This window comes from Rattus norvegicus, chromosome 3, assembly GCF_036323735.1.
Source record: "Rattus norvegicus strain BN/NHsdMcwi chromosome 3, GRCr8, whole genome shotgun sequence".
NCBI classification, from domain to species: Eukaryota; Metazoa; Chordata; class Mammalia; order Rodentia; family Muridae; genus Rattus; species Rattus norvegicus.
The window spans coordinates 64,562,625-64,586,990 of record NC_086021.1 but is presented as its reverse complement, the minus strand read 5'-3'; the positions used below and the strand labels follow the sequence as shown (position 1 = coordinate 64,586,990).

Here is a 24,366-nt window from a genome sequence, read left to right as displayed (position 1 = left end):
TTTTTAAAACCCTAAGGGGTTCTACCTGTGCTCTTAAGTTCCTATCTCCCAGCTTCTTGTTTGTTGAGGGATATGTTACATATATCCCCAAGTATCTGCCCTGCGCCAACCTTCAGGGGCAAAAAAGTCGAGTATACTCCAATGGAGAAGAAAAGCAGCAATGTTAACAAGCATGTCGGGAAGCTTAACACCTCTATTTCTCTATAAAGAAAGAAAGTGAGAAAGGTACAAGGATGGCCCTGTGGAGGAGGGGAAGATGAGCATGAGATCAAAGGACAGCTGATGAGCTCTAGTCACCTGGCATAGGCAGAAGGTGGGGGCGGGGGGAGAGCACACTCCCGCCTTGGATGCTCAGCCCAGCACAGGGGCTAAGCACCAAGTGAGAGCACCTCCATGTGCAATCAAAGCTGCACAGGGAGAGAATGGAGAGCTAAGGGAGATAATGGAGAACTAAGGCAAGGCAGCCACAGAGGGAAAAAATCACAGAGATCAAAAAACAAATGCTGTAAGAACAAGCAGATACGGAAGTTGAAGGGAACCTGGCTGTTTTAAAGGGATTTTAAATGTTGGATCTGTAACTATTCCAAATGATGCTTAAAACCCACAGGACTGGTGAAGGTGGAGCCGGAACTTGACCCCAGAAATGTCTTGAAGAGAGCTTCCTTAAAAAATCTTCAACAGATAAGAAAGTGGGATTATGGGACGTTAAAGAGAGCACAGGTAGAAGCCCTGAATTAAAGACGACTTTAAAAGAAGATGGAGCTATAGCAGTTAGAGATCCAGCCACACTGGTCTTGGGGAATGCCGACATCAACGTGGGGTCCCAGCGGTCACGAGACCAAAAGCTCCAGAAGCACCTGAGGCTTGAACAGGAACCATAGTCTTGAATGAGGTCTCAGCACCCCTCACAGAGCTTTGCAGAGGATGGGGCCCAGGCCACAGAAGTCTTCTCCACATGGGGAGATAAACTGAAGAGGGTTGGGAGTTGGATCTCCAGAGAGCCAGCTGCCACGCTGACAGGCAGCAGTCAACTCCATGAATAAAGCAGAGGAGGCCCATAGACAAGAGAGTCATGGTCCCTTTCGCCCAGCTGAGGAAAATGTTGCTTCCTGACCCCCTGGCAGGCTAAGTTCAGGTCACTCTCACCAGTGGGTGCTGCTGAAATGTTTGAGGAAAAATTATTTCTTGCTCCCGCTCCCGCTGTAGATCACAGTAGTTGACAAACCATCAGGGTAAAAAGGGAGCATCCTCAGAGGGAGGCCATGGCGTTGGGTGATAAGCTTTTAGTATGAATAGAGAAGAAACCTTGAAGACATTCTTCAAAAAGTGTTAAAAAGGCACTCCATCAATCAACACCAGCTGAATGAAGGCCAGTATTAGGAATCTAAAGAAATTAAATTTTTTTAAATTGCACTCGTCTGGCCTCAAAGTGAAAAGGGTCAGACAGCTTCAAAGATGCCCCATGAAAGGTAGCTATTCATTACGGGCAGCTGACAGAGGAATCTTCTCACTTAATGCCCCAGAATAAAAGACTTCGAAAATCCCTCTTCCTCTTCATTAGAAGTTGGCGATGACTACGAACGAGTGCATGACCTCCACATGCCCTAATTTTATTAGGAGGGCGGTTTCCTGCTTCGTTTTGTTCTTTCATCGATGTATTTTGTAGTCATGACTGTTTTGCCTGCATGTGTGTGCCCAGGGCCCGTGGAGACCACGAGAGGTTGTTGTGTCTCCCAGAACTGGAGTTAGAAATGCTTTGAGCTACCATGTTGGTGGCCAGGGATCGAACATGGTCCTCTGGAAGAGCGGCCAGGCATCTTAACCACTGAACCACCTCTCCAGTCCTGGGCCTAACGTTCTTAATGCCTACTTAATATTTTGATCTTTTTATCTCTTTCTTCTTTTGGATTTTTCCAGTGGTTTTTTTTTTTTTTTTTTTTTTTGGAAACAGGGTCTCTCTGTGCAATCCTGACTATCCTAGAGTTTGCTATGTAAATCAGGAAGAGCTTGAACTCATTAAAGGTATGCACCACCATATCTAGGCTGATAGATTTTTTTTTCTGACCTCTCCCAAAGTGACACTAATATGCAGCCAACAACACTTACCACACATGCTGCATATACAGAGTCCATTTCTATTCTATTCTTGGCCACTGGTGCTAAAATTCCTTCTCTGTTGTTGTGTGCATCTCCTGCTTCCTCCTAAGGTTCCATCCACAAACCAAGTACAAATCCATCCCAAGTTCACCCTGGGGGAACCAATGAGAATACTGGGCTGACCAGAAAAGGACGGGTGGCCAGAAAGCAGACACACGAGATAGTCTTCATCCTGTGTGGATACTGGGTTCCACTGAGTCTCCCTCATGGAACACCCTTCTCTGAGTCTTCTCTAACCCATATATTCTAGTCCCTCCTCCAGGGCATAAAAAAATCAGACAGAACATCACACTGGCTGGGAGTGGTGGCTGAATACTCAGGTGACTTTCCAATGACCCTCCTCTCCCAGTCTTTCCTAGAATCTAGGAGGAAAAGTCAACAGCTGGCCCATGTGACTATGACTTAAGTAGGCCCAGCTGTTCTCTCTCATAAGGGTGATGGCAGTTTGGCTAGAAGGATAGGGCAGTCTCTTGGAACGTCCATAAACATTTGGTCATAGAAAGCAGTCTTGGGCTGGGCGGATGGCTCAGTGGTTCAATAGTACTGACTTAAGAGGATCCAGGTTCAATTCCCACCAACCACGACTGTCTCTAACCCCAGTCCCAGGTGATCCAACACCCTCTTCTGGCCTCCAAGGACTCACGGTACACAGACATATATGCAGGCAAAACAGTCGTGCACGTAATTTCTTTAAAGCGGCTTTTGCCAGGCAATGGTGGTACACACCTTTAATCCCAGCACTCAGAAGGTAAAGGCAGGTGAATCTCTATGAGTCTGAGGCTAGCCTGGTCTACGGAATGAGTGCCAGGGCTACACCAAGAAACCCTGTCTCGAAAACAAGCAAAAAAATAATAAATATAAAAACATTAAAAAAAATCAGTTTTAAGGGGGACCATCACCAATGCCAGAGAGATCACACAGACAGATAGGACACATGACTATATTTCCCAACTGACCCCAAATAGGGACTACCCAAGCTCCAGAAGAGTAAAGCCAAAGAAAGCTAAGTCACGTCAAGAAACAAAGGTCAGACATACTAAGGTGTCTTGGGTTTTTTGTTTGTTTGTTTTTTAATGCCAAGAAATCCATTAATGAATTATTTTGCAAATCCAGTCTCAAAAGTCCGATGAGAACGAAGCCACAATGGGAATCTCTAACTTTGGTGTCACAGGCTGTCTCAGTAAATCCTCGACTGGAATAAATGATCTTGAGTGTTTAAGTAGGAAATACCACTGCAAAGAAAACTAATTATATTGAAACATAATTGCCAAAAAAAATATTTAAAAAGCAACAGGAGCACTAGTACATCCTTAACACTTAAATAATTTGAGTAGAAAGTCTGATAAATCTGGCAGTTTTTAGAGCAGTGATGATTAAAAGTGACACTCCGCATCTGGCGGCATCATACAAAGTCTGTAACGTGTCTGCGTTAAAATCTTAAGAGTTTTGTTGCTGGCTTTCACGACTGAAGCAAAAATAAGGGATAGAGAAATAATGTCCATTGCTGCAGCCACTTAGATCCAGTTTACCCAAGGACTCCAATCTTACAGACCCAAAAGAGCTAGGAGCTCAGGTACTTAAAATTAAACAAACAGTGAGTCAGTAATTACACAGTTAATCTGCCAGGGCACACACACAGGGCTGCTTCTCATCTTCACCTCTGCTGGCAATCGGGTGGTACCCCCACACTAGTGTATCAAAAGGCCCACCAGCGGCAAACCACTGATCGGACCGTGCTCACCCAGCTGGACTGCAGGAGGGAGGCTGCCATTTACATAGCAAGACAACACGGGAAGCTGGAAACACAAGTTCATTTGTGGGCCAAATGTTCTTCTTCAAGTGCACTGCTGGCTTTACTGTTTTCTGTGTGTTTACTGTTTGGGGGCGACAGGGATCTCTCTACAGAACTCTGGCTAGCTTGAACTCTGGGTAGACCGGACTGACCTTGAATTTGCAGCAATCCACCTGCCTCTGCCTCCTGAGCACAGGGCGTGCACCGCCACACTGCGTGTCTCACTGGTTCTACAATGCCTTCAGCCTGGCCACCGCCATCTTTCGGCTAACTACGTTGGGTTTCCCAGGAAGGGTGTTACCCAAGGCTTGCCTCTCCTGCCCACCCCTGCTTCACAGACAGTTGGGCCGTTCCCCAGCTTCACGCCCTAAATCAGGAGATCCCCGTAGAAAAGATAGCTACGATTCAAAGTCTAAACTTGAGGGACTCCCGCCGGGCAGCGCCAGTTTCTCATGTTCTCTGGTAAGTGAGACGGCTTTTGTTTGCGAGACTTGAGGCACAACAGCAGCTGCTGCTGGAGCGCCATGCTTCTCAGAGATTAACAGAATTACCTAAGTCTGGGTCCCAGTGTCAGCTGCAGCACCGGCCAAACTTACCAGAAAAGATGCGAGCCTCCGACTATGCTAAAAATGCTGGGTGGTGGCCCCAAGATAACTGGGCAGTGGAATCCAATTCAAGGGCAAAATCCACCCCCGACGAAATGGGAATCAAAGAATAACTTCTCTGTGTGTAGAGAGAGCGAACATTATTTTTAGGAGGCCCATAAAATCTTAACCAGGCTTCTGTATCTGGGGCCTAGGGCTGTAGCTCAGTTGGTAGAGGGATTGCTGAGAATGCACAAAGAGCCAGCACCGGACTAACAGGGTGGACGGCCCAAGCCTGACCACAGCACGAGGGACAAAAGTGACAATGAATCAGAGGTTTGAGGTTATCCTTGGCTATACAGGGAGTATGAGTCCAGCTTGGACTCCATGAGACTCTATCTCAAAAACAAGAACAAAGAAATAAAAGACAAATCTGTGTAGTACAAGTAAAGCCATGTCCCATTCACCAGTCTACATATATGTTTTTGGTATTTTGGGTTTTTTTGTTTTCCTCGAAACTCAGTTAAAGATTCAAATGAAGCCTTTAGTAAGACTGCACCAAGTCTGACCAGACTCTGAACATGTATGAGGTGTATCGTGCACATCTCGGAAACAAGATGGGCATTAGGACCTGAGCACCGTGTGAACATGAACACACATACACACACAGACACACACACACACTCCTCCATCTCATCAGATGGGTACAGAGATTGTGATATCCAGAAACCAATTTCCAAAATTAGGGTGTTCTACACACGTTTGTCTTCTGGGACAAAGTTACTTCCCTAAGTATCAGTGTGTGGTCCACATGCCTTCCTTTAAGGAGAGAGTCCAATTAGAGCCCAGAGGAAAACAGGACACATGTTTTTTGAGTGGCTCTGAATTAGGGACCACCAATCTGAGGTCCTTCTACTTAGAATGAAGATGCTGCACAGATGTACTTGGTTTTCAGCCTCGACGGAACATCTCTCTGGCATAGCAAACTTTGTCTGCAACAAAGCTGGGGTAGAGAATTAATTTGTTAAATGGCCAACCAAATCTTGGTACGGTGAAACCAAATCCTCTCTGCCTGCTCGTAAACCTCATGAGCTCCTATTTCTAGGTTCTGATAATTCTTCGGAAAGCATAAAATCACATTCCTCTCCCGTTTAGATGCCGAACAGACCCTCCTATAACCGTCTCTCGATGGACTTGATTCCACAGGCCCAAGGATGGCCCTGGGAACATCCGCTGTGGAAAGATCCACAGACAGCATCTTCAGTTCTCACTGCAAACCAAAGCTGGAGCTATAGTTCCTCTCCAGACAAGCAGGGAAGCAGAGGCAGAACCTGATCCAGGTCATGTCTCAGCTGTACCCACCTCATTCCCTTCTCTCCTGGGGATAAGTCACCTATGAGACCTCTGCCTTGCAAAAGTCCTTGGAGCAAAAGATAAAAGGCACACGAAGAATCTAGTACTACCCATGGAGGTTGAAGACAGCATCACTGTGAGCCCTTGGAGCTGTTCCTATAATCAGCGTCGACGTAGACGCACATCGAGTGAACTCTGGAACCCATTACCTGCGTTGAGTAAGCTAAATGCCATAACCCCAAACAGCCCTACCAGTTTAGCTCTAGACGTTCTCCTGTGTCCCTTGAGTGAAGCCACGGCTGCCTCTGCATAGCCGGCTCACAGATCTATTTCTCCATTGCTCTCCCAGCACTACAAGCACAATCCATGGCCAACTGGCAGGCATGTCCATCCCTCACCCCACACCTCCAGGTTCGCTCCCTGGAATTCAGGTTCCGGCTCAGAGTTCCACCATGTTTTATCCATCAGACTCAAAGTCTCCATGCCTTCACGGCCTCCTTGCCTGTCTCCTAACCAATCGGGACCACCGTCCCTCAGTTCTAGCTCCTCTTCATTCATCCCACCTCTCTCTAAAGCTCTCTAAAGGTTCTCCCCCCCCAAAGCCTCCAGGCGGATTCTGCAAGCTTTAAGCTAATGAGTTCGTCAGAATCACCTAGAGGTGCCGCTGAGCCAGACTGCTGGGATCCAGCCCGGGAGTGCCTGCTTCCTGTGTCTGGGGCGCAGCTGAGTTTCCGACTCTAATGATTCCCAAGCTGAACACACTACTGAGCTTCTCCCCATCCTCTGAGGGCCACTGCTGCAGACACACCTCCCTTCCATCACTGTCACTAGAATTCCCCGGATCATCTCATCACGGGGCAGCGCGGCCCTTATTAAATCTGGAATTTTAACGAAGTTGCCTCTTACCAAGGGCCTACAGAGAACATCAGGCTCATGCTCTGTCAAAACTACCAGCCAAATACACAGCACCATGCCCGGATCCATAGGACAATTTCTGTAAGGCGCAGCAGACTTTAAAAGCTAATTTCAGAATCTCGCAGTAACAAGCTGGGCCCTCTTCTTTGCCAACTGTTTTTACCAAAATGTAATGGGGGGGGGGGGTGAGATAGGACCTCGGAATAATGGGGTGGGGGCAAGCGAAAGCTCACAGCAAACAGAGGAGGATTCACTTTGGTACATCACAAACAGAAGAAGACTGGAGTGGGTTTGGCTTGATTGCGCCTGCCCATGCTTGCCTATCCTGAGTCTATAGATAATATCTTATGCTCTAAGAACGGTTTCCTAAGTGCTAATAACAGGAACTAGCTCTTCGGACACTGACTTAATGTATTAAGGTCTTTGTGTAAGTCTTTCCTGCTTTTACTGCAGGCATATGACTGACTGAATCATTGTGTTGTTTGTTTTGTTTTGTTTTGTTTTGTTTTGGTTTTTTTTGGTTCTTTTTTTTTGGAGCTGGGGACCGAACCCAGGGCCTTACGCTTCCTAGGCAAGCGCTCTACCACTGAGCTAAATCCCCAACCCTGATGGAATCATTGTGAACGCCAAAAATCTGCGAGGGTTCATATCTTCACACACTGCCATTGAGAGAGAGCTTGCCTATTGGCCAACTACCCCACAAACTGCCCCCCGGGCTTCAAGCAAGGTGCTTCCCCTCAAGCCATTTAATCCTCACGAAAACCCAAGGAGGAAAGAAACCTGGTCCCACCATCGTTTTCTCAAGCAACGAGGTTACTACACAGTTCCGAGAAGGCCAGGGCTGGAATCCAGAAGAGGCCACAGGGCAACGCAGACCACAGTTTTTCCAGTCACATCTTTATCTGGTCTGGGCTGCTGTAACAAAATACCCAGACAATAGCTTACAACTGGAACAAGTGTATTGAGTTCAGAGTTCAGGAAGCCGGAAGACCACGACTGTGTGGAAGCATCCAGGAGACAGAGCAGAAGGACAACCCAATTTATAACACATTCTTGTGGAACAGAGCCTGCTTCTGAGGCCTTTGCTGACTGTTTTATTTTACAGTGCAGTTATTAAACTTCCCATTGCCTGTCAACGCTGTTACATGGGGGCCAAGTTTCAGTACCAGTTTGGGAGAGGGCAAACCACATTCAAGCCATACCAAGTGTTGGAGGAAAAGAAGATGTGCCTCGGCATACAAGAACGTGAAGGAGACATAGCTGCCAATTCAAACTCAGTTTGCCTGACAGAAGTCTAGCACACTGGTGTTACGGGAACAAAGCGAGCCAGTGTGGGTGGATGCCAAAGGGTGCTTGGGAGCTTGACAGAGGGTGGCCTGTAGGTTTGAATCCTAACTCCAGACACTTTAGTGGGCCTGTAATCCTGTGCTTATCCTCTCTGAACCCTAAATTCCTCTTACAATACGAAATCCCAACATGTCATGAGATCAGAATACTGTCTGACAAGTGCCTGGGCTAACTGTTCGGTCCGTTCCAGTGTGAACTATGACAAGAAATGTCCTCAACTGGCTCTGTTACACTTTCTTCAGATCTGCCTGCTTGTTCTACAGCCTGGAACAGTTAAAGTGTTGTGGAATGACTTTAAAATCTCTCTCAGATGGGTGTGGTGACACACACTTGTCTCAGTGTACGGGAGGCTAAAGCAGGAAGACTGCTGTGAGTCTGAGGCTGGCTTGAGCTTCATAATGACCGTGAAGACAGCCAGAGCCACACAGCAAGACTCAGACCTCTCAAAAAAAAAAAAAAAAAAAAAAAGCTTCCCAAAACCCATAAGCGAAATCATCCTTTCCTTTTTTTTACTTATAATATTAAAATATTGTATATTTCAAATGATAGTGCCTAATTACTAGTCGAACCAAGAGGCTTTCTGAGGAGGAGGAGGAGGAGGAGGAGGAGGAGGAGGAGGAGGAGGAGGAGGAGGAGGAGGAGGAGGAGGAGGCGGCGGCGGCGCAGATTCTGGCTTTAGAGACAAAGTCGCGGCACAACCAACCACCAAAGTGGAAAAGCTGACTGAAGCACTGGGATTAAAGATCGGGAGTGGGACAGGAAGCCAGAGATAATTAGGGCGGAAATGAGTTCAGTTTAAATGTCCTGAGGTAAAAGTCCCTATGACTCATGCCTTGGAGAAGGGTCCAAAAGACTGAGATGAGGATGAACTTGGAGAGGCCTGGTTGCGGGGCGGGATAAACTTGGAGGTGGTGGCAAACCTGGGGGCATTTGCCGTCCCTCAAAGGGCTGAGCAGAGCGAGGAAACCCAGAAGGATGAGCCGCACCTCGGGGACATGAGCACAGAAGGGCCCACCTCGGAGGAAGGACGGTCACCAACGTGGGAAGGAACACATCTCATCAGGATAGGGCCGTGGGCTCTACTGAGAAGCCCTGTCACGGGCTACGAAGTGACCAGAGCTCTCCCATCAGGAGCCATGTGTAACTTCAACAAGAGCAGCTTCCGTTGAGACAGTGAACGCAGACGACAGCCTAACTTCAAGGTCCCACCTAAGCCATGAAATTCTTCAACGTCAAAACTCAAAATTCTCCCAAACCAAAAAAATTAATAACACCTCAAATATTAACGGGTTGAAAGTCTTCTTTCAGATAAAGGGAATTTGCAAAAGAGACTTAGTTAAAAAACATAAAATAGGGCCAAGGAGGTGTGGGTAGGAAAAGGCACCTCCCACCAACCCTGACAACTAGAGTTTCATCCCTGTGACCCACATGAAAGGAGAGACCCAACTCTCACAGTTGCGCTCTGATCTCCACAGCTGTGAGTATACCCATATGTACACACACACACACACACACACACACACACACACACACACTCAGGAGCTCATCCCAGAGAAGAAGAAAAAAAAACAGCTAATTCTGTTGCTCACCAAACCTGAGGAGGAGAAACTGATAGCTCGATTAATACATTTCCAGCCCAGTAGGCCCCAATCACTATTTCCGTGTGACCCTGAGGGAAGTGTAGTTGCAGTGAGAGACTCCATGTCAGTATGCGAATCCCTGGAAGAAGGTCACACGAGCGGATTCCCACCTGGATTTCTAAATAAGCCTAACTTTTGCTGAATTTAGCACATTACTCTTCCGTGCTGTTTTCCCTCAATGTGTATGCAGTCGGAGTCGTAGAAAACGTGGCTCACATGCGGTTTTAGGTTAAGATCGTGAAACACTTCGGGCATATGTACTATTACGGCAGAAGGGAATGCTGGCTTGGCAGCGTAAAGTGGTTAAACTAGTTAGAGAGGTTCAAAATAACACCCTCATACATGCTCAGGGCCAGAAGGCATTTTCCTGTCTTCAAGTGAACACTCATGAGTGTTTTACAAAAAGTTGAGTATCTCAAGTGTTAAATGTAGCAAAGGGAGGGTGTGACTATTTGAAAATTCTGAGATCCGTCACCTTAAAAACAGCTCATCTAAGCAGTTGCTGAGATGTTCTGGCCCCCATCGCAAGTGAGCACCAGTCTCATTCAGGGCAAGCACACGTCCAATCACCTGTTCTGAGGTTTTCAAGAACAAAAATGTAGCAAGGTCCTTCATCCCAGCCCAAACCCTAACTCAGCGCACCTGGGCTGCATGCATCCCAGAATCCTCCTTTTTAACCTTCACAGAAGACTAACATGCACTCCCTTCCACACTCCGGTTGGAAAGATCTACCTTTTGGCAAGACTCCCCAGATTGGGGTAGTGGTGCAGCCGCCGTTCTTGATGGATAAGCAGGGCATGATAGAGGGGTAAGCTGGAAAAGAAATTCCCACTGGCAAGCTACACAGAGAAGGTGTACCCAGAGTACACATCACAGGGACACATGAGCAGGTTTTGGAACCTTGGTCCTTGGCCCCCTGGAGAAGTATCACCAACACCCAGAGAGAGAAATCTAGGTCAGTCTTTGGTGTCCCTAACCCACCACCTCTGGTGAACACTCTGTGGATAGCCGTCCACGCCTGTGAGGGCATCTGAGCCTAACTGGCAATGCTCCAAGCTTTACTCATCCAACAGCAGCCGAGAGAGATCCATCCCCATCACCATTTGCCCCTTAAGAGAAAAAAGAAGGGATGCTTCAAGCCTTCTACACAAGGAGAAAGGAAAGAATGGCTGGTGCAAGGGCCAGAATCCATGTGGTGAAAGAAAAATAAGTCCTGTGCTGTTGTCTTAGTGTAAATTATGAAGCAGATACCTACTTCATGGCTGGGGATGTGGTTCAGTCTGTAGAAGACTTGCCTAGCATATACGAAGCTCTGGGCTTGGTCCCCAGATCCTGAACTAAACAGACATGATAGCAAATGCCCTTAATCCCAGTGCTACTCTGGAGGAATAGGCTGGTGGATCATTGAGCTAAAGGTCCTCTGGTGTAGACACATATGCACACTTGAAATGTGCATACATTAAATGAAGACAAGAATTTTTTGAAAAATAAGCAGACAGAAGGACCTTCTTTTCTTTTCCCTTTCTTCCTTCCTTTTTCTTCCCTTCCTTCCTTTCACTTTTCCTCATGTAGCTCAGGCCACATCCACTTTACTCTTTAAGATACCGTCTTACTGTGTAGCCCTGGCTGTCCTGGCACTTACTGTGCAGACCATGCCAGCCTTTAACTCAGTGACCCACCAGCCTATGCCTCCTGAGCGCTGGGATTAAAGGTGTTTGCTATCGTGTCTGTTTATTTCAGGACCTGGGAAACAAACCCTGCGCTTCATACATGCTAGGTAAGCATTCTACAAACTGAACCACATCCCCAGCCATGAAATAGGTATCTGTTTTGCAATTTACAATAAGCACCATTACAGGAAAACTACGGGTTTAAATCCTGCCCCCTGAAGTTCCTAAAACCACCTAGACTATTCTCCATGAGATCCAATGTGAGCAGAAACACAAGAAAAAGTGAACAGGGTCGTCTGCAGAACGGGCAGGAGCCCTGACACCCCAACTGACATGACCCAAAAGCCAGTCTGTGAGGAGTGTTTGCTGCAAACATTCCTTTATTTGTCACCTGGGAGAAGCTCGAAATTAAACCTGACACTGACAAAGTTTTCCTGGGGACCTAGGGGCAGGAGAATGACAGTAGAAAAAGAGACAGTCAATCTACCTTTATTAAAAATCTGAAGCCAGACACGATAGTGTGTGCCTGTAGTCCCTGCCACTCTGGAAGCTGAGGCAAAAAAAAAAAAAGTCACTTGAGCCCAGGATTCTAAGGCAATGACAAAAGGAGACACTTTCTTAAAAATATATGACTAGGGCCTGGAGGTGTACCTCAGTAGAGTGCTTGCCTAGTGTGCCCAAAGTCCTAGGTTTGCTCCCCAATGCCACACACACCGGGTATACATGCTTAGAATCTCAGCATCCCAGAACGATCAGGCTTAGTCTAGAAATAAACAAATAATCGGAGACATTTTAGTCAGTTACAGTCTGTGTGTACAAGGTGGAAGCCAATGCATTAACCAGCATATGTTAAATATTTTCAGAAGAAAAAAGTACTATATTAGACATACACAGTAACCCAAAAAGAACCTCTGAGATAAGCATGAATCAACTACATTAGAAAATGTTTGAAGAATGTACTTAAGTTACTACACTATTGGGGTTGGGGATTTAGCTCAGTGGTAGAGGCCCTGGGTTCGGTCCCCAGCTCCGGAAAAAAAAAAAAAAAGTTTCTACACTATTAGTGAAAATGTTTTCACTGTAAGGCACTGATATTTTTTTAAAAAACAATAATTAAGTTCGTTTTCATTAAAATACACTTCACTTCCTAAAGCCATCAACATTTTCGGAACCTGTCTGCATTAGCGTGTAGCCTGCCTTCTCACTCTCTCACCTCGCCTCACCCCAGGCAATGGCCTGCAACAGAGAGGGACTATCTCTCTCACTCTCTCTCTGAGCACCTGGAAAGTTCCTCTGCAGAGGCTGACCTACGTCAGTACACTTACCCTCTGGGACAAGCAACAGGCACACACGCCCTGAAAGCAGCCCTAGGCTTGCTGAGAACCCCAGAGCAGTAGAGACAGAGAGAGGAAGGGACAGGCTCTTTGGCACTGGAAAGAGCAGTGAGGCTCAGAACTTCCTTTCCAGCTCCACTCTGGACAAGCCTAAAGCCCCCACAGCAAGTACCAGCAAAGCTAGAAACGCCAGGTTCACCTCCACACCTCGAGTTCTCCTCATGTAGGTTTACAGTCCGGTCTGCAGGGAAGTGTTTTCAGGATTTAAGGCAACCTTGAGGATCTGAGTCCTTCTGGTCTCTCCTCCCAACATTTCTTACCTCCCTCATAAATCCCAGCTTTCCTCGAGACTCACCATTCCTGAGCCCATGGCTCAGTGCCTTAGTGTTCTTTCTCGCTTAGTGTTCTCAGTGCTTTTCCTCGCTCTGAACAGCCTTTCTCCTACTAGGTGTATTAGTCATCCTGCAGGCCTGCCCCACCCCCACAGTGCTCCTCTGTACCAAAGACAACGCTTCCCCACACCCACCCCCAGCCCTGGTTAGCATCCAGTGCCATCCTGCCTGGATCCCTGGTTTATGGAAGCTGGAGTGACCTGCACCACCCGACCAGTCCTCTATATTAAGAGGACAGTCAGACAGGGCAGCTTCCTCTCTGGATTCTAGAGAGCTTCCAGGGCTGACTCAGCCTATTTCCTTGTTGTTACACCTGTCCAGGAAAAGTGTAACTCCCAAGGGTGCTTTCCACACTCACAAACACTGACAACCAGGCCCAAGTCAGTACCTCCCACAGCCATACTACGCTGCTAGGCTTCGCTGCACTGCCGGGAAGGACAGGGTCGTGTGGAGTCACAATTGGGCCAACCGAATCGCCTTGGCAGGCCACAGAGTACTAATAGGTCTGTGCATGTAGAGACGGTCCTCTTCCTTTAAATTGGTTTAATGAGGAGCTAGAAACCATGCCCTGCCCCCATGCCCGCCAGGACTTCAAAGATGAGAACCAAGCACTGGAGCTGTTCTCTGGGAGGAAAGCAGGCTGGGGGGGGGGGGGGGGGGGTCCAGTCTCCTCCGCCCACTTCGGGACCAACCGGGACCTCGCTAGTGCAAATGCAACGGAGAAACCTCCAGGGGCCAGGTGGTCACTCCCATACCAAATATTTAACGATGCCTCAAAAAGGCCTCCACTCATGCTCATGTTAAGCAAATGTCAGAGCTTCTGGGCATCCCAGCTGCAAGGCCTTAGCCAGCCAGGCAAGGCCTTATCCACTGCAGGACAGCACCACCTGGTGAACAACGGCTTGTACGGCCAGGTCTCCTTGGGTGAGCTCCTCCCCATCACCTGCCTACTTAGGGGGATCAACCCTGAGCATCCTCCTGCGGCTGCAGGCCCTTGCAGCAATCCTTCTGCACAGCACATCTCCACTGAGAAGGCACACTCCCCAAGTGTGCCCTCCACCACTGGCAGACAGACATCAAAGGGTGTCCACTGCGTTCCACAGCAGACAGACCGTGGGCCTGAGGCCCTCAGACTTGTGCACCCCTCCAATTAGACCTGCAGCAGGTTAATGTACACGGCACACTTGTTCTCTGGCCTCTGCCTCACCAAGAGCAACCTGCCTGTACCACTGTTTCCGGCAAGGCCAAGGAAAACATCCTTTCTGAATTCGAGACTACAACAAAGGCGGTGGTGGAAATTACAGAGGCCAGAGGGGAAGGAGCTTCCTTAGAGACTGACAGGCCCTACAGCCTGTTTTTGTGGCAATGCAATCACAGGGAGCAGATTCTGTATCTGGTCCTACATGGGTCTTCAGGCTCTCCGCTGTAATTATGGTAGGGAAAAAGAGAGGCTAAGGAGACCAGAGGAGCTCTGAGTGGTACTGGAAAAGTTGTAACTAAAGCCAGACTGCCTAAAACTATAGTCAGATGGCCTACTGCACTCCGACAAAAGCTATGCCGGGAGATCTCTACCCCTCAAAGCAAACCTTAGCTTAGCTAAAATAACACAGAACTTTTCACTAATCTGTTTCAAAGTCTCGCCATTCAAAAATCTTTTCAGTACACAGAACAGTATTTATACCCAATTAAGTTTTTTAAATAAGCACATATCACATAATATTTCTGTATAAAATAGTTTGATAAAATGCATCAATACCGATGGGATTTTTATGAACCCTGAAACTCAAAAGAGACTGAAGACTCTAACCACACTTTACAAACATTTAATTGCAGATCTAATTTCCAACTCACTTCCATTTTTGCTTGTTTTTACTTTGGTTTTCCGGGTCGGTGTCTGTATGCATCCCTAGCTAGTCTGAAAGGCACTCCGCAGACCTTCATACCAGCCTCCGTAGTGACCCTCCTGTCTTTGTCCCTCAAGTGTTTGAATTACAACCACAATCCACCACACCCAGCTCTCTGACTAACTTCTTAAAAAACAGAAGGATGGCCTGAAGGTGCCACACAGCAGAAGGTTGAGGAAAGGAAAGCCTGCCTGGACCACACACAGTAAGCGGAAGGCTAGCCTGGGGAACACTTCAAAACCCAGTCTCAAAGAGGAGGAGTTAGAGAAAGGACTGAAGTAGCTGAAGAGATTTGCAACCCCATAGGAAGAACAATATCAACCAACCAGAACCCTCCAGAGCTTCCAGAGACTAAACTTCCAACCAAAGAGTACACATGGAGGGACCCATGGCTCCAGCTGCATATGTAGCAAAGGATGGCCTTGTTGGCATCAATGGGAGGAGAGGCCCTTGGTCCTGTCAAGGCTCGATGGATGCCCCAAGTGTAGGGGAATGTCAGGGTGGGGAGGTGGGAGGGAGTGGGTGGGTGGGAGGGAGTGGGTGGGTGGGTGAGGGAGCACCCTCACAGAAGGGGGGGGGACCTGGAAATAGGATTAACATTTAAGATGTAAATTAAAATGCAGTTAAAAATTTTTTTAAATTAAATTTTTTAAAAAAAAGTAAAAACTGGGCTGCTGAAATGTCTCCATAGCTAAACATGCTTGATCTGGAAACCTGAGTTTGATCCCTGGAAGCCACGTAGAAACTCCATTAAGTTCTTTCTGACCTCCATGCACATACTATGGCTGGAACACAAACACACACACACACACACACACACACACACACACACACATTCACCCACATATATATACACACACATATACACACGTACACACACATATACACACGCACACATACACATATACACACACGCGCACGTGCACACACACAGCCTGCCACACAATAATAAACATATTTACTTACTCTTTAAGTAAAAAATGGTTGAGGATAAATATCAATAGTAGTGCCTGCTTAGCATATGTGAGGCTGTAGGTTCAAGCCCAGGTATGCAAAAGCCTTCCTGTTTTTGAATAGAATTACTAGGGCTTATCTATTGCTCACTGCTATCTTTCAAAACTGAATAGACCTCAAAGTTGTTTATCCAACAGAGGTAGTGATTCAAAATCCCACCTTTCTTCCTCTCAAGAATCATCCTATCATTTGGTACACGTTCATGAACCAAAGGGTGTCATCACTGGGCCCGAGGGACAGTCCTAGGGCTACCTGGGGGTTCTACAGCTCCAAATAACACTGACTAGACGCTAGAGGTGCAGAAGTTCAACAGGACAGAGGCCACAGTTCATGAGGAGGTTCAAGTCACACTCAAGTGTGGCCAGGAGAACAGTACCCCAGACCTAAAACAAACCAAACAAGCCCGGGTTTATGTTGTTGCCTGAGGGTCTGAGTAACTGTGCTTAATAGAAACCGGCTTGGCTAACAGGAGGGAGGGAGGCAGGGAGGGAGGAGACCTTTGTGGGAATTCCTCTGGCTTTAGAAGCTGGAGTAGCAAAGGACTCTTGCCCATACTGGTCTCCAACTCTTGAGCACAGATCCTCCTGTCTCTTCCCTACCATGTACCCAGGACAACATGACAATGTCACCAACTACAAAGGTAGTTAGCTCCCATTTCAAATCTTGCAAAACTTTCTTTTCCCTAAGAGAGGCATCTTGCCAGGGAGATGGCCTTCCATCCCAAACACCTATTCGAATTCCAAATAATTCGAGTTTTCATAATTCTGACGTTCAGAAGAATTAAGAGTTACAGTATTTTGTCAGCCTGACCTACTGATTCTCATAGGTAGCCAGGATTAAGAACTGCTACTCTTAACCTGAGTGTTTACTTTGTCCTTTTGAGGGTGGGTGGGGAAAACTTACACCTCGGAGGAGTAGAGAAGTGGAAAACAAACAGGCCTGAGGAAAAAGTGAGAAAGGTAGAGAGAAGGTAATCACTTCGGTGGTAATCACTAGGGTAGGTGCAAGCTGTGGCCCCAGGGAGCAGACTGGAGACAAAAGGGGCTATTGCTTAAGTCCTGCATAAACTGTCACAAATCTGGTTGCTCTGGCGGCAGGGGATAAGGGTGAGAGGCAGCAATTTGAAGCATCTGTAAGGAACACTCCCACCCTAAGCTTAGCCCGCCCTTTCAACCGGGAAAGGTGATTACGTTTATGGCTGTCAGGTGGGAAGGGATGGCCGGCCCCAGCCACTAATGACTGCTGTCTCTCTAGAGGGTTCCTTTAGCTCTCTATCTTCCACCTGACCCTACTCTACTTGGCTGTCTCGTTCCTAACTTCTTTACCTCCTGTGGGGAGGGGGGACTTCACCTTAGCTGTCTCTTCTCAGTGTTCCCCACTGACAAGAGTGACTTGGCCACTCTCAGGCACTACAGCCAATCCTCAGAGCTGGAACCCAGGAGTCTGCCTCTCAACCACAAATCCTATCAGTCTTCTGACCTGAGTTCTCCAGGTGAGCTGTTCAGCCTCCCCACTATCACATTCAACCTCCCAGCAATGGTTTCAGGGACTGCTGCCTCTCCTCTGACTGAGTCTTCCGATATCCAATGTAGCCTGCGTGGCCCTTTAAAGTCAAATGCAGCTTGGATCCCAGCCCTCCCCATTCCAAGTTCCTGACTCACATCACACAACAGGCACCCCGGATGGGATGCTATTTCTAACTGCAGGTTTCAGGTGTGCTAATTCCACCTGCGAAAAACATTTTGATGGCAAAGTCCAGGCCGTCGCTCAGAAAGTAGCGTGGATGTCCAGAACACTGGACTATCGAAAAAGGCCTTTCCCTCAGGCCCAGGCTGCCCTCTATCCACTGCCTCGACATCTGATAAAATGGTCATTTTTTTTTTCTTCTCATGATAAAATTCAATTGGGCATGTATGAGAAAATACTACCGGTGAGACAATACTAGGGGACCTGACAAGCCACACACTGTAAACTCAGATGACAGCTAGGAACCTAGTAAGATGGGAGCTTTCAGAGTTGCCGCAACCAGGAACTAAGCTCACCCGAGTCCAGCCGAGAGGTCACCGACCTCTGCGTCCTCCCATACCCAGCCTTCCAGCCAATTCGCCTCCTTTGGGATACAGCTCTCACAGGAAGGAGTATCTGGTTTCCCATGCCACTGGCAATTAAGAGGGTGGAGGGGCTGTGAGATCAGGGCACAATGACAGCCCTGAGAAGTTAAGACTGACAGAAGAAATACACAGTTTGGCCTTTCAATTCCCCAAAGCACCCAGGGACACCAAAACAACACATTACAGGATACACGAGGACTGGTTCAGAAAGATGACTCTGGTGCACCAAAAAGATGGTAAGGCCGACCTCTGTTTCTAAGACCCAAGCATTCTCAAAAACAAAATGGGGTCTGCAGCCATTGGCAGTGTTCCCTCTCCGGGTAACTTCCAGGACACTGGCAGCCCTTCTCAAAGTCAGGACGCACCGCTAGGCACTGCCATTTGGTTGTGGAATTTCCTCCGGCTCCCACCACCGCCCGCCATGCCCTCACCTACCTTTTTTAATGGTATTTGTAAGTAAAGCCCCTTACCAGATTACGGGCTTCTCGGAGCACAGGGCTAGAGTGTGGGGTGGAAGCCACACCCTTCCTCCTTCTGAATTACAGCTAAAGCCTGTAGGCTCAGTCAGCTCAATCATCCTGAAATCCCAGGCCTCAGCAGCCTGGGGAAGGCGGCATTTAAATGGGTGTGTTTCCAGAGCCTGTAAAGGTATTATTTCTCCCGCTTTGAGGTTAATAAGATGAGTTGACATGGTAGAGCTCTGCAGTCGGCGAGGCAAGCCGTAACTACCTTGAGATGGAGCCTGTACGGAATGCACAGAGCCAAGCAGTGAACTCGGCATGGTGCATGAACACGAGGGTGGGTTTGCCCTTGCTCAGGAAAACAGCTTCGGCCACTACCTACTCAGAACAGACCTACTAGGTGACTTGACAGACAACAGCACTGACGAGCACTGAGTCGTTTAAGGCTTAATGAAGAAATTACTGTCATAAGCTTAACCTGGTAACTCTGTGAGACAAGACTAGATACTCAGTTTGAGGATTTGGGAGTCGGTGCACTAGACAATGAAAACTATTAACTACAAGCAAGGAGTTACAGTACCTACCCACTGCAGTCCTGGGTCTTAGAAATCTGAGGCAGGAGGATCGTGAGCTCTGGGCTAGCCTGGACTACGAAGAGCCTATCTCGTAGTGAGGGAAAAAATAATCCACATTGGCATCTGTGCCCAAAACCATAACCCTCAGGATTGTTTCAAACTTGCTAAATAGGATTCGTTCACTCAAACCCCAGTCATTTATAACACAGGCCAAAACAACTGCCTATGGCACAGAGAGCTTCTCAGCCGAGGTCCAGGAAGCCAGGATTTCCAGGCCTAGTCTGCTGTTTTCAGTGTCTACAGCCCTCTCTTCCCACAGCCAAGCCTCTTAACCCTTGGCCCCACCCATCCCTTCCTGGCTCATTCCAGTGGGAACTTCTGTACTAGAGATTTAAAATAGCCCCTGGCCCAGTCACTCTAGTCAGCAAGCCTGACCCTGTGTCCGCTTCCTTTCTTGCAACGCACAGGTCTAACCCACCCTCTACATCAGTTCTGGATAAGGAACCTGGAACTCTCCCCAGATAAGCTGTTAAGTCCCCTAAGGCCGAGATACTACCTTGCTCTAGGCTTCTGTCTAGGACTCTGGCAGTCACTATGAATCCACAGGGCCACAGCAGGTTAGGGGACACAGGGTGTGTGTCACCCATCCTCATGGACAGAACCCTCAGGACCACTCGGGCCACTCATTCTAGTCATCCTGAAGACCCCCTGCCCTGCTCTTCTGGAACAAGGACTTCCTCCCAGCTGCAGACAGGCCTGCTGTCCCCACCCCTGGGCAGGGAGCTCCAGGCCCAATGCTTGGCACTGATTAGGAAATGACTCATCACAAAACACTGAAGGGGCCTCTGGCTATGGTACAAGTAAGTCATAAGATCTGGATCTATCTATCAAAGGGGGGAGGGGGAGAGGGAAGAGAAAGAAGAGGAGGAGGGAGAGGAGGAGGAGGGAGAGGAGGAGGGGGAGAGGGAGGGGAAGGGGAAAGAGAAAGAAGAGAAGGAGGAGGAAGAGAAGGAGCTGAAAAATAAAATCCTAGCAACAAAATGGAAGAAAACCATGTTCCTTGTGCTGAGACCCCATGCTGACCTTGGGTGAGCTGAAGCAACTGTATCCTAGCCCACTAATTCCAAGGTAAAAACTGAATAACCAGAGCATGGCTACAGCTGTGTGGGCAGAAGAGGCCAAAGAGGGAGGCCCATAGACAGTTCCAAAGCTAACAGTTACTGGCCACAGGTGGCTGAGGCAGCAGAATTTCCTACAAGCTTCAGGACAGCCTAGGCTAGGAATTGACAACCTGTATCAAAAACAAAGCCAGACAAGAAAGAAACAAAAAGGCAACTGTTCCTTAAATTACATCAGACTTACATGCAATCCCTACAAGTAGCTAACACCTATAATTACAGCATTGGGGTGCGCTGAGGCTGGAGGACTGCCATAACTTTGAGGCCAAGCTGTCCCCCATGTGACCTTTCCCCCATGCTCCCCCACCGTACCCCACCCCCTAAAAAAGAGGGGAAAAAGGAAAAAAGCTAAACAGACCATTCTTTCCTAGACAGCAAAGCTGTCATCCAATTCCCTATGTACAAAGCTAAATATATATACAAGCTTATCAATATCCCAGAAATAGACATTCAAAACTAGCCTGCTGTGCCGTCTTACCCTTGAAAACAAAGGAAGGATAGTCACTGCCAGGTTCTGGGGAAGGCTTATTTTGCAATCTCTATTTCCAACGCAATTGTATGGGCATTCTGCTGTCGACCTGTAGAAATACCATCCCCACCCCACCCCCGATCTGTTTTATAACTCGGCTTTTGTTCGTGTTAAAAATCCAGAAGACCCAACCTTGCAATTTTTTTCAGTCCTGGGAAGAAAAGTATGCAGCATCACCACTTCCTCGGGATATCGGGAAGGGCTTCCTTTCCTGTCGAATTCTCCCCCAAATAATTCCCTAAGTTACTGGTCGAGAATGAGGCCCTAGCTCAGCAAGACAAACGGCCAACGTAGAGTGAATACGTACAAGTTGTGCAGAGGCCTACTGGCGAGGAGGCTGTTCTCTGGGCGGAAGAGAACCCACCACCATAAACCATGAGTGGGGCACAATGAAGCCACTTCAAACCTAAGAGTGACGGAGAGACGGAGAGACGGGAAGAGGGAGGAAGGGGGTGTGGAGAGAGAGAACTGAACTCGGGATGCCAGGGCAGTGTCTGCAAGCGAGTTCATCCCAGCTGCACTCAAGTAAGCCTGGTTTAGAAGCAAACAAACAAGGCCCCATATGGACAAAGAATACATCAATAAAATGTACAATAGAGCATTATCCATCTTTAAAAAAGGAAGAGAATTCTGGGCTGGGGATTGTAGCTCAGTTGGTAAAATGCTTGCCTGGTGTAGAAGGCCCTAGGTTCCATCTCCAGGCACCCATAGGGCAGGTGTGGTGATGTGACCGCTAACGCCCACACCTGGGAGGTGAGAGCACAAGGCCAGCTTGGGCTGAATAAGACCCGGATATATCTAAGAGTGTGTGGGGGACGGAGGTGGAGAAGACTCTTCATAGGGGATGCATCATGACTAAACCCTGAGTACCCACTTCAACATGTAATACGCTGGTTACAGAAGAGCCAAGTGTGTACAAGGGGTTATACGTAAGAGTACAGTTTACTTCAAGCTCGGGAGACAAGAGCTCCTGATACATTTTTTTGTTTTAGTTTTAGGGTAAGTTTTTGTTTTTAGAGTTTTGTTTTGTTGTTTGTTTGTTTGTTTGTTCTGCTATAAGTAAGAAAGAAAAGAAACAGGCTTGGGGATTCGGATCTAACTATCCAAGAAGTAATGAAATCTGGATCCTAAAGAGGGATTTTTTCAACCCCAGGTTCTTCACGCCTTCAACAGCACCTAACTACAGGCAAAGCAGCAGAGATCCACATGCAGCTGAGGTTAGAGTGTAGATGCAAGAACAGAGGCCAGGTAGAGAAGGGCGATGGAGACCCAAGCCCAAGGGACCAAGCTGAGTCATGCGCACACACACACACACACACACACACACACACACACACACACACACACACACCCCACATGACAAATAAACAATAAGGCAGTTAGGCAAGCTCTTCCTGCTGAAGCCACTCAGGTGGTAAAAATGATCTGAAGAACACCAGGTAAACAATAAGATACTTATAAAGGGACTACAAGACATGGGCACACATGCTACTAAAATAAAAGCCACTGTCTTAGGGTTTCCATCTCTGTGAAGAGACACCATGACCAAGGCAACTCTTACAAAGGGCAACATTCAATTAGGGCTGGCTTACAGGCTCTGAGGTTCAGTCCATTATCATCGTGGTAGAAAGCATGGTGCCGGAGGAGCTGAGAGTTCTACATCCTGTTCCAATGGCAAACAGAAGAGTATCTTGCAAGCAGCTAGGAGGAGGGTCTCAGTGCCCACCCCCACAGTGACACACTTCCTCCAACAAGGCCACACCTCCAACAGTGCCACTCCCTATGGGCCAAGCATATTCAAACCACTACAGCTATATTCCTGAAAACCTGGTTTACAGAATAAATGAATCCTTCAGATGGTGTGCTATAGTTTGGATCTGAAGTGTCCCAATGGCCTGTGTGTTAAAGATGGTCCTCAAGGGGCTGGGGATTAGCTCAGTGGTAGAGCGCTTACCTAGGAAGCGCAAGGCCCTGGGTTCGGTCCCCAGCTCCGAAAAAAAGAACAAAAAAAAAACAAAACAAAACAAAACAAAACAAAGATGGTCCTCAAGATGGTGCTGACAGATGGTGGAACCCTTCCAAGGTGAGGCCATGCTGGGGACTCTTTGAGACACTGGGGGCATGCCCATGAGAACTGTGGGAGCCCAGCCTCTTTTTAGCTCCTGCCCATGAGGTGAGAATTCTTGCTTCTGCCATGGTGGGCTGCCTCATAAGCCTGTAACTCACTCTTGTCCTGGAACCTCCAAAATGGTGAACCAAATGAGCCTTTGTTTCCTTTAGGGTGGTTATCCCGGGTATTTCATTATAGTAATGGAGACAGACCAGCTAGGGAGCAGAGGAGCACCGAGTGGTTCTCATTTCACTAGGCCCATAGCATGGGGATAAGAAGCTGTGTGGACTGGAAAAGAATACTATTCTAGGTAAAATAACAATGTATAAGATTTGTTTTAAATTGCTGCGGTGTAGAAGGGAGAAAGATAAGAGCCAAAGGTTACAAAGTTGCAGTTATACAGGCTGAGTAAGTCTATGGATCTGTGGTGGTTTGAATAGGTCTGGCCCCAGAAGATTCATGTATTTGAATGCTGAAGGAGGCGTGGCCTCGTCAGAGGAAGCTTGTCTCTGTGGAAGCAAGTCTTAGAGGCCATAAATGCTCATTGAGCTATGCCTAGAGTAAAACACCCAGTCTCTTCCTGGTTGCCTGTAGATCAAGATGCAGAACTCACAGCTCCTTCTCCAGAACCATGTCTGCCTGGACACTGCCATGCTCCCACCATGATGATAATGGACTGAACCTCTGAAACTGTAAGCCAGTCCCAACTAAATGTGGTCCTTTATAAGAGCTGCTGCGGTCACGGTGTCTCTTCACAGCAATTGCACTCTAACTAAGACAGGACCCAAACAGCATGAAGATGAATGCTTATAAGATAATATGTACTGGTAGCTCTCAAAGGACCACCCCTTAGGTATTCTTATCACAAGATCACAGCCTGAGAAAAGCATTGCTAGGCAATTTCATAGCTGTGCAATCAGCAGGGTGTACTTAGAGAAACCTAGTCATACTGCTCAACCATGAGATGGGCTAAATGCAAGGTATAAAAGGCATGACACCACATACAGAATTACAGAAATTTCTTTATAAGTAGAACATTCATTTTTTTAAATATTAAAGTTTCCTATAAAACTGTATGCTGTACAAATGCAGAGTCCCCACGAGCTTTTACATTTCTACATCAGCATCACCACAAACATGAGGTGCCCGGTGCTACTTACCAGCTATGATGCATCACTAAGCAAAAAGACTATTTTTTTTTAGTACCACTAGTCTTATGGGACCATCGTGGCATATGCAATCAGCTATAAACCAAGCATGGTCACAGAGCTACGCCTAGTGTAAAACATCCGGGGACTGC

General features: G+C 47.5%; 1 protein-coding gene across 6 annotated transcripts in view; it reads right to left on the bottom strand.

The window, feature by feature from the left end:
- Positions 1 to 24,366, bottom strand: part of Tanc1 (tetratricopeptide repeat, ankyrin repeat and coiled-coil containing 1) — a 233,790-nt gene that overhangs the window by 154,836 nt on the left and 54,588 nt on the right. Inside the window, exon 1 of one of the 6 annotated variants that reach the window (XM_039104830.2) lies at positions 19,806 to 20,673. The gene's annotated coding sequence lies outside the window, so the exon portion shown is untranslated. 6 annotated transcript variants of the gene reach the window in all.